Below are 10093 nucleotides of genomic sequence, written 5' to 3'. Positions count from 1 at the left end.
CAACAAATAAGAACCGGACCACCATGTGGCGTCCTTCTCCCTTCTCGGCCAGACGAATGGTTAGGTCTATGCGACCTACCGGATAAACTACACCACCCCCAAATCCTACTAAGAGATGAGAGACCTGGTGCATACTCTCGGGCTTGTACCTGAGCTTTTCCAGGCACATGTGACTGATGAGATCAGACGAACTCCTAGTATCAATGAGGATCCGGCCAACTCTTTGGTTGACCACTTTGCATTCGATGACAATGGGATCATCATGCGGCCTCTTGATCTTGCCTTTGTCCTCCTTAGTAATCACGACTTCGGGGAAGTAGTCCTTGGACGCCTTTCCCTCGTCGACTGAGGTACCCCGGATGGTAACCTTGGAGGCGCCGGACATAGTCTTTATTGCCCCGGATGGTAAGGCCGCCTCCAGCGAAGCCGCCTGATATTGTATAGATCGGAGTTTCATCCGTAACCGAGCTATTAGCAGAGTGAGGCTTCTTCTTGGATGACTGTCCAGAGTTGGTCTACAAGGTAACCTTGGACCTCAAGATGTAAGACTTGAGGACTCCTTTATCAGCCAGACGGTCCAACAGCCGCTTGAGACTATAGCATTCGTTGGTGTCGTGGCCAATATCCTCATGGTAATGGCAGTATTTGTTTTTGTTCTTATTCTTGGCGGAGCCCTTCATAGGAGACGGCATGTTAATAGAGACTTGGTCCTTTATCTCCATGAGGATGGAGTAACTGTCTTTATATGATTCGTATTTTGGGGAGTACGTCTTTGCTTCTTTCTTTTTCTTTTGGGACGGCTGTTCAGAGGATTCAGCAACCCATAGTTGTTTTCTTTTCTTTTCTTCTTTCTTAGCTAGCCTTGATGGCTGACTCTCTTTCTTGTCAGACCTCTTTGTGTCCGACTGCTTGCTGATGTTGCAGAGCTCGGTCTCATGTATATAGGCGTCCGCTTCCATCAGTGCCTCTTGGAGGGTAGCCACCCTCTTCCTGACGAGGTCGAACTTGAAAGCCGACCCGTCCTTTAGACCTTTGAAAAAGTTTGTGTAAGCTACCTCATCAGACAAACCTTGAATCTGAATTTTCATCAGATTGAAGCGCCTGATATATGAGCGCAGCCCCTCCTTCTCTCCCTGATGTATGGCACCCAAGTCAAGACTTGTCTTCTTGGCAGGGATATTCATTGAGATGTTTGACGCGAACAGGTATTCCAGCGTCTTTAAGTTATTGACAAATCCGGCTGGCAGGTTGCCGAACCTTCGGGGTAGAGGCCGTTCGGGTCGGGTCTCGAGGGTGGACTCTGTCGGAGGCCCTCGCGCTTGCGGAGCTAAGGCTTTGAAGTCCGTACTCTATAGGAGCGAAGCACGTGTTGAGGGTAAGAATGCCACTTCCCTTTCTCTTTCTTTTGTTGTTTAATTATGTGATTGAATGCTTAGTTGCTTTAATTAGTGGATAGGTCTTGGGCGCGTTTTCCCTTCTGCGTAGCGTTAGACGCTACAAAACCCAACAGCGGTATCGAAGCCGCGCTCATTTTAATTATTGTAACTAATAATTAATTGAGGTGACTTAAATTGGACTTAAATTCAGGTTTTGCTTTCTAATTAGATTAGAAGCTCGTTTAATTAGTTTTAATCTCGAATTTTACTAATTTTGGCTGACGAACCAAATTTCGACTCAAAAATAGTGATTTTTGGGTGGAATTGATGTTCATAATCGTTTTTAACTCTCTACGAGGACTTTACAAAAGCCAAAATCCACCCAGAAACATGTTTTTTGAGGGGTTTTTCATTTTTGACGAAAAATTTAAAATCTTTAAACTTGATTAATTATGGCATGTTAAAGGTAGATTAAATGTATGGTTACATCACTAATCTACTGCAATTATAAACCTTATTAAGCTTGTTTATGATGTCATAATTGGTGCTTAATTTGGTGAGTTCATTTTTCATGTAAACTTGAATTTTTCACATTTTTGCAAATAAAATGCTTCAAGTGTGAATGTTTATGGTGAACTTGTAATTTTGCAGTCCCTAATATGTTAAAGATACAATATTTAATTGTTTATTTGGTTGGAACTTTGATTTCTAAATTCCATGTTGAACTAATTTTTGGATTTAATCATTTTTTAGTTGATTAAAGTCCTAAAAGTTCAAAACTTTTGATTTAAATTTAATTAGTCTTTATATTGGAAGATATAATTTTTTCGATTATACACAAGTTAGTGTTGGAAATTTTTCATTAGATGAATGGGTTTATTTTTCCAACCTCTTTAATTTTGTCAAATCTCATTATTAATTTACGTATGGTTGAATTCATTGTGAGTATAGCCCTTCAATTTTGTAGCATCATGATCAACCAAGTATCGATTTAAAGAATGGTTCTTGAATAATTTTGGTTTCTACACAAAATTTAATTTATTTAAGTTAGACTTGTCATATTTTCATTCTTGCTCAATGTTGGTTCAAAAATAAATTTAGAATCGATTTTAGGTCACACACATATCGAGATTAAAATCCCGAGATTAAAAGCACACAAATCGAGGCAATAATCGCCGAAGCACACCACATGGCTAGTCGGGCTGCTCTCGCAACCCACATGTGGCTGTCGCGGTGTGCATGGGCTGCCTATGCCTCAAACTGATGCTAATGTGTGGCGGTTTTGGAATTGGTGCACGCATAGTGCTGTGTGTGCATGTTTGGTGCATCGAAGATGCAAGGGTGATGCGAACAAGGTGTTACGATAAGGGTGCCTTGGTGCTGCTATGTGTTGCTAGGCAACATAAGCTCGCATGATTAGGTGCTTTGAGGCCATGTCTTGTGTGTTTGCAGGTGCGCTGATGTAGCCGGTGTAACGTGTATACGACATTGAGAAAACCCCCACGTACTTGGGCCACAAGCGGTTGTGCGGGTGCGGCCACGCAAGGCACCTCAAACCTTACTGCTAAGCACTTAAGGATCGTAATGCATCGTTGGGATGTGTTTGCTATTTTAATTATTTATTTAATTATTTTAACGAGGTTAGGCCTTGGTTTTGCTGGCATTTGCAAAATATTTTGGCAAAATATGGGTTAACGGCTTAATTAATTGGATTAATTAAGTTGGATGCGGAATTTAGTGGGAGCTTCATTAATTACTCGAGCTATTTTATTGCATTTAATCACATAATCGATAAACAACTTTGACCAATTTTAATTAGGCGTGTTAATTGGATTAACTACCTAAGTTAGTTACTAGTTTACGCGCGTTATGCATTGTTACTTGTTTTCCGTTGTAAATTGCATGGGCCATTCACAAATAGTGAATGGATGAATGGAATGTATAGTGTTTCACAGGTTTTGTGAAAATGGCAACTAGTGGGGCCCGACTAGGATAGTAAATATGGGCTGCGATCCATCATGTATTTTTGTAAATCTAAATACGGTGTGTGTACCGTTGCGTATTTTTGTACCTTAATATTTAGATTAATCCTAGTTATAGTAACTAGTAGTTGCATATTTGGTGGAGATGTCTCAAAGACAGCGTTTCAAAGAGGACAAGCCAAGAAGTTCCATCGAAGACCCTTGAAGATTTGAAGACTCAAGGGGTCATGCTAGTTGCCAAATGCATCTTTTACTTATGTCTTGTATATAATTGTGTTTATATATGAATGAATTATATGATAGATGCATGTTTAGGATTTCAAATATTGTGATGATTAATTAAGTTCACTTAAATCAACTAACATAGAAACCCTAGGTCCCTATAATATTGAGCCAAATTTGCCATTCCAAGAACGACACTTACCGAACTAATGCGCGTGGTGATGGGCTACGCCAAAGCGAGGCATCACCGCTTCCCTAGGAACGTAAGGTATACTAGGTATACAAGTCATCTTGGTTAAGATCAACGATATCAGTAAGGAGTCCTTAAACGTCGTAGCAATGGAGATAAAATGTCAAGGAAGCATTAGATGCAACGTTTTATCGAACCAAGAGTAGCTTGGAGCTATTAGCAATTGGATTGTTTACCTTAAGATATTAAGTGTTAAGACAAGCCAAAGCACGCTTAATCACTTTTTGATTTTGGGATCATGGAATCGTTTTATTCTCGCCTAAAAGGGAAAAATTTTAATGCGTGGATAGGACGCGTAATAAGATTGAAAGTTTGCATGTATGCTTTGAATTTCAAACTTATTATGTTATGAACTTGATAAATGGTTATACTTTGCACTTATATTTGTAGAATTCTAAATCAAATTATATTGTTTTCAATGATTGGTAAAGGAAATCTTTTGAGAATGGTTCTCAAAGAATGGAAAGGCATTTCTAAAATACAACCTCTCATAATTGACTTTTATGACTTAAGTCCGAAAGGATGGTTGGATATCATGTATTCAAAATTCTGGGTAGTTTTGATGAACATGAAATATTGTGTTGAAAAACTCAAATTTTCAATAGTTGACAACCAACATATCTTTACGCTTCATATACAAATGAGTAGGACTTATTGATGTAACAATTCAAGTACGAATTGAAGGAAAAGATGGAACTTTGTTTCATTGCGCATTAGATACTTAATTATGCATAACAAAGTATGAAAGTCAAGGCACTTAAAGAAATGGTTCTTAAAGTTATGAGATGGTGTATGATAAGATATATAGGAAACAAAGAACAAAGGAAAGGAATAAGTCTACCCATGAGTTCATGTTAGTATAGTTAACTTAGCAATTCGTTATCTTCACAAGTATTGGATACTGCTTGAGTGTTCCACTTTAAAAGTGACCTCAAACCATTGAAGACAAGCTAAGTCATTGACTTACAAGCTTAGAATGAAGCAAGTAGTGCTACATCAGTTGTAAGGTCATTTGTTTTGTTTAAAGTCCTTTTAAGCCAAGGCTAGAACGAATAATGGTTATTGTGTTCCATTATTAGCAAACGATCGCTTTACACACGGAAAGACTCGCATTGAAAGTAAAAGAGCAATAGTTGCGGGTTTTATTTGAATGGCATGGTGGTTTGACACTAGACGAAAAAGGCAAAAAAGAACCGGTTCAAACCCTCCCTTTGGCACCAGTTTTGAACCGTTGGGGATTTGAGGGATGCCAAATCCATGAAAATTAGGCACCGGTTCAAAACTGGTGCCAACTGAAGCATTTAGCACCGGTTAACCGGTGCTAACTACATGATTTGGCATCGATTAACCGGTGCCAAAAGTCTTAAAAAAAAATTTAAAACAAACTTTTGGCACCGGTTACGGTCCAAACCGGTGCCAAAAATACCCCAAAAAATAATTTTTTTATTTTTTCCATTTTTTTCGCTTAAATTGATATAGAAACATTAACATATATATAAAGTTACATATTTTCATTAAATAAGGCTGTAAAATTACAATTTTCGTCCAAAAAAAATTAAATAATCCAGACTTATCTCTGAGTGCCTTTCTTGCATTTCATTTAACTAGTTGTCCCTGTCTTGTGCTGGTGGCTGCTCTGCTGGTTGTCGCTGTATTTCTGCTCTGATGGTTGTGGCTGTGTTTCTGCTCTGATGGTTGTGGCTGTTCTGCTTCTGTGGCTGTGTTTCTGCTCTGTTCAAGCTGGCTGGGTGATTGGTTTTGCTTCTGTTCAGGCTGTCTTGTGCTGGTGGCTGCTCTGCTGGCTGATGTGTTGTTGTGTGTTCAGGCTGACCTGCTGCTCTGCTGTTTGCTGTGCTACTGGTTTTGTTCTGCTGCGCTGTTGTGCCTCTGTCCTGTTCAGGCTGGTTGGGCATCTGTTTGCTTTTGTGGCTGTGTCTCTGATGTTCAGGCTAGCTGGGTGACTGGTTTGAGTTCTTGAGCTGCTGTGTTTCAGTTTTGCTTTGGTCAGGCTGTGCTGGGTGTTTGTTGCTCTGCTGTAGTGCTGTGTTGCTTGCTGGTTTGGCTGCTCTTAGCAATCTAGTACTCATAGTGACTGCTTCTAAATAAATGGTGATCATAATCAACATAGGTCATACACATATATTTTGTGATCTCTTTGGAAAATATGTCTATGCAAGTTCGTACTTTCATCTTTCCAAACTCTCAAACACTAAGAAGCAAGGGGCAGGAGCAACCATCACTAAGATAAGGAAAAGAACATAAACCATAACGAAATTGAAGTTTTTCCAACAGTACAAATAAATCGCCAAAAACATACGCCCCCAAAGAACATGTCAACCAAAATTCTACAAATTACTCTATTTAAAATAATTATTTCAAGACAGAACCCTAAGGCTAAATCAAACATTACCTATCTCCACGGAAAATAGGACACAAGGTAAAAAGTTCAGCCATTACTGCACCAATTGCCCACATATCTTCAATAATACAAAAACATTTAGCAGCTTGCAAGGAAATGGAGAAATAGACTAATGAACATCTAGGACAAAGGAACGTAAACAGGTAGTATACACAAGTGAGAAGAAGAAGAATGCTAGAATGGAACCTTCAACAGTAACCAAGCAAGCAAAGGCATGGTGTAACTAAACTGGTTATTAGTCTAAAAAAGATTCATTGGCATAATCCAGTAGCCTAACTTATTTCCTCAACAGCTGAAACTTAAAAATTATAAAGTCTTTCATCATCTCTATGCCAGAAAAAGAACAAAAGGAGCTTAAAGTCCTAAATTTGAAAGATGAACCTATCGATGACTCACTGTCAAAGCAAGAACTAGTAGAAATAGTCCAGACCACTGGTGATTCAACAATGAAAGAGCCAGAAGACTTGTCAGTGGAGTTAGAGGCTACTACTTCTACAGCAAAGACCGAGACAAGCACAGAACCAACGAATTATTCTGAGCCTTCCTCACAAACAATAAAATATAAAACCATGGTGCAGGATTTAAAATCCACTGAGTTCCATGAGCTGACAATAAGTTCTCAAGAGGCACCAGAGCCCAAAGGTGAGGAGCTAGCTAAATCAGTAATGCATAAGTATGAAATGAGGCTAATAATAGGTAGAAGTAATGCCGGTATGGCCATATCAATTAAATGAAGCAGAAACTGCTCTAATTTCTCTTTAGTCACATATTAGGCAAGAAATGAGGATTAACGCCCACGCTAAAATTAACGCCCAATTCACCCAAACAACAAAAAAAAATGCGCAATTTCCACAACATTAACACTCTTTTTAAATATGCATGCATTGTCATAAAATGATTCAAAAACATCAAAATCGCATAATTAATTTCATCGGATCATCCAAACCAGCAACAATTTCACAGAAAATTAACACAAAAATCCTTTAACCTAAGAAAATACAAAATTGATACAAAAAATCATAAAAAAGCAAAATAAAATTCACAGAAAAATCAAAAGAATCACCAAAAAAAAATACACGAGAAGACTTTTTGAAATCCCCAAGCTTCAGCTTTGGCTAAAGATGCTTTGGCAGAGTCTATAAGAGTTAACAGCTCCAAATCTTAGTTTTCATAAACAAAAATGTAGTATAACAGATACAAAGACATATTTAACCAGTCATAGGCTATGCTACCAACATGCAAGTTCAATTATCAAACTGATGAAAGCTATCTAGCAGAAAATCACTTAAAACACATAATGAGCCAGGTGATACAAAAGATGCCAACTTGTGGAAGACATACATGTGTACCAGTATTCTGCCTTGACACATCAGCAAGGTAAGAATGCTTGTGGAGACAAGATGAGTTCAGGATTGCAGGCAAGTAGCTTAGGTTGACAAAGGAAGTTCTAGGACCATTTTCAAACCATCGTGCTTCTAGACTGTCAAAGAAACTTAATATATTACAATCTGAGGTGAGGTTATACAGAATTTTATATTACTTAACTAGATACAGATTACAAGGGTTGGTCAGAGAAACCAATAGCCAATAAAGATATGTGCATATCAATAATCATTGGAAATAAGTGTTGAGCTCACCCCTTGTGTTTTTGTCTTGGTGCATGTCAAACCAGAGATGTACATAGTGTGACCAAGACTTAATCTCCCTAAAGAACTGAAGAACATGATTGAAGAAATCAACAAACAAATTGATCCTCTAACGAAGAAACATTTTTCAAAACTTCAAATTAGTAATACCAAGATTCATTAAAATGCAGCTTTACATAAATAGCTCCTGTTAGATTTTGAATCTTCATATTGAATATAGATTCTTTAGGAAAGTTGATAAAATTCAATTACACATATACACCTTAGGGAATTAGTCCTGTGGCAATCAATAATGATTACCATGAACAATATATATCAAGAAAAGCACCCTGGTTTTTGTAGTTCGAATTTTCGAAATTGAATACTACTTTAACTCCCCTTCAATGCTAAATAAAATTGACCACCTACCTACTTATCCCATGCTATAAGCGGCATTAAGAAACATACACTTTAAATAATACAATCAACTTGGTTTCACAAAATAGAAAAACGCCAAAAACCATTGAAATTGATAGATGAACTAAATTGCTAGGATAAAACTTACCATCACTGGGACTTGTTAACCCATAGGCAAAATGCAGCAGAAAAACGAACACGAAAACAAAGGAAACTTCAGCCCAGATCTTTACACCTGGGCAGTTCATCAATACGTATCTTCCAACCCATTCATCCAATGCTCAACCTCTTTGATAACCCACTTCAATCCCTCAAATCTACAAATCTAACTAAAATACAACAACTTTTAATCTGTAAATTCAAGGTAACACAATAAGCATAAAAACACTGCCTCAACTGTAATAATTTCAGCAAATTAAATTCTAACTTTAACCTGATAAAGCATCAAATTAATACACCTAAATTAATCAGTAAATTATCAAATTCAACAACCCCACAAAATTAATTTAGTAATTCTCTAATTCATAAGCACAAACAAAGAGCCCCAGTAATCACTGAACTTAAATAAAATAACTAATTGAATAGATCTCTAATTCAAATCGGTCACAAAAGTAATTCAATAAAAAAAAACCCACAAAACTGCTCACGACATATCTTCATATATCTAAAGAGAATAAGCAATTTTACCAACTATTTTCACAAAGAAACACATAATTATCAAAGTAACACTAGAAAAACACAAAATTAACAAGAATTACAAACACCCAGATCAATCATTTCTATCAATCAACTTCAAGATTATAAAAAATGATATGAATAACAAATAAAATGATATGCATGCTTTAGAAATTGGCCGATAAAAAATGAAATGAAAACCCAGATAAGAGTAATAAACCCTAATATCTTAGAAAACGACAGAAATTGATCGAAATTATAGAAATTACAGAAATTAAAAAATCGATAAGTACTTTAATTAAGAGAGTAACATAGAGTGAAAGATCAAGCAAGATGAAGAAACCTCGAGAAAGAAGAAGTGTAGCCTGCTGATATTAGTTTGCCTCTTTGTGTTCAACAACATAAATTTAATCACCACCAACTCCAGCCTCCAATTATTGCAGCATCAGTGTAATTCGAAACCCTAGAAATTACTGAGAGGTGATTGGATATGAGATTGAGATTTAGAGGTATAACAAGGGCGATAAACCCTAGAAAACGATTGATAGGGTAAAAGGAGGCTAGAGGAGAGAGCACGAAAAGAAAAGGGGAGAGAGAATCTGTGAGCGGTGCATGATGGTTGCGGTTGCAACTGCGGCTGAAGGTTTGGTTGAGGAGAGAGAGGAGAGCATATGAGGAGAGAGAAGAGAGAGAATGGAAATGGAAAAAGAACAGGAAAGAGAATGAAGAAGCAGAGTAACGCATAACCCGAGTTTAATTTTTTATTTTTTGTCTTTTCTAATTCACACTGGTTCAAAACGATGCCAAAACCGAATTTTTTAATCCCGCCCATTTTTTTTGGCACCGGTTTTCAAGAACCGGTGCTAAAGGGGGGGTGCCTATTTCATTTTTTCTACTAGTGTGAGCCATGAGTCAAAATGCTAGATTATAAACAAACATTTCCCTAACATGAAAACTCACAAGGTTCAAGTGATGGACATGATTTGTGTTCCAAGCATCTTTAGCAATGTCACATCGACAAGAACGTACTCAAGGCTCTATTAGATAGACTCTTGATAATATAGTTGATCAATTCGGAATCATTCTAAGACAAGCAAGTCTTACTTGTTGAAATTGACAAAGAAAGG

General features: G+C 37.3%; 1 long non-coding RNA gene across 2 annotated transcripts; it reads right to left on the bottom strand.

The window, feature by feature from the left end:
• Positions 1 to 5322: 5322 nt before the first annotated feature.
• Positions 5323 to 9850, bottom strand: LOC110695631. Of its 2 annotated transcripts, none has more exons than XR_002506140.1 (2): positions 7887 to 9850; positions 5323 to 7729 (listed from the first exon to the last, which is right to left on the bottom strand). It is a non-coding gene; the product is annotated as an uncharacterized LOC110695631 (long non-coding RNA). The 2 variants fall into 2 exon arrangements; XR_002506141.1 differs by having other exon boundaries at positions 8440 to 9849.
• Between the last annotated feature and the right edge of the window lie 243 nt (positions 9851 to 10093).

This window comes from Chenopodium quinoa, unplaced genomic scaffold, assembly GCF_001683475.1.
Source record: "Chenopodium quinoa cultivar QQ74 unplaced genomic scaffold, ASM168347v1, whole genome shotgun sequence".
Classification (NCBI taxonomy): Eukaryota; Viridiplantae; Streptophyta; class Magnoliopsida; order Caryophyllales; family Amaranthaceae; genus Chenopodium; species Chenopodium quinoa.
This window is presented reverse-complemented; position numbering and strand designations above follow the sequence as displayed.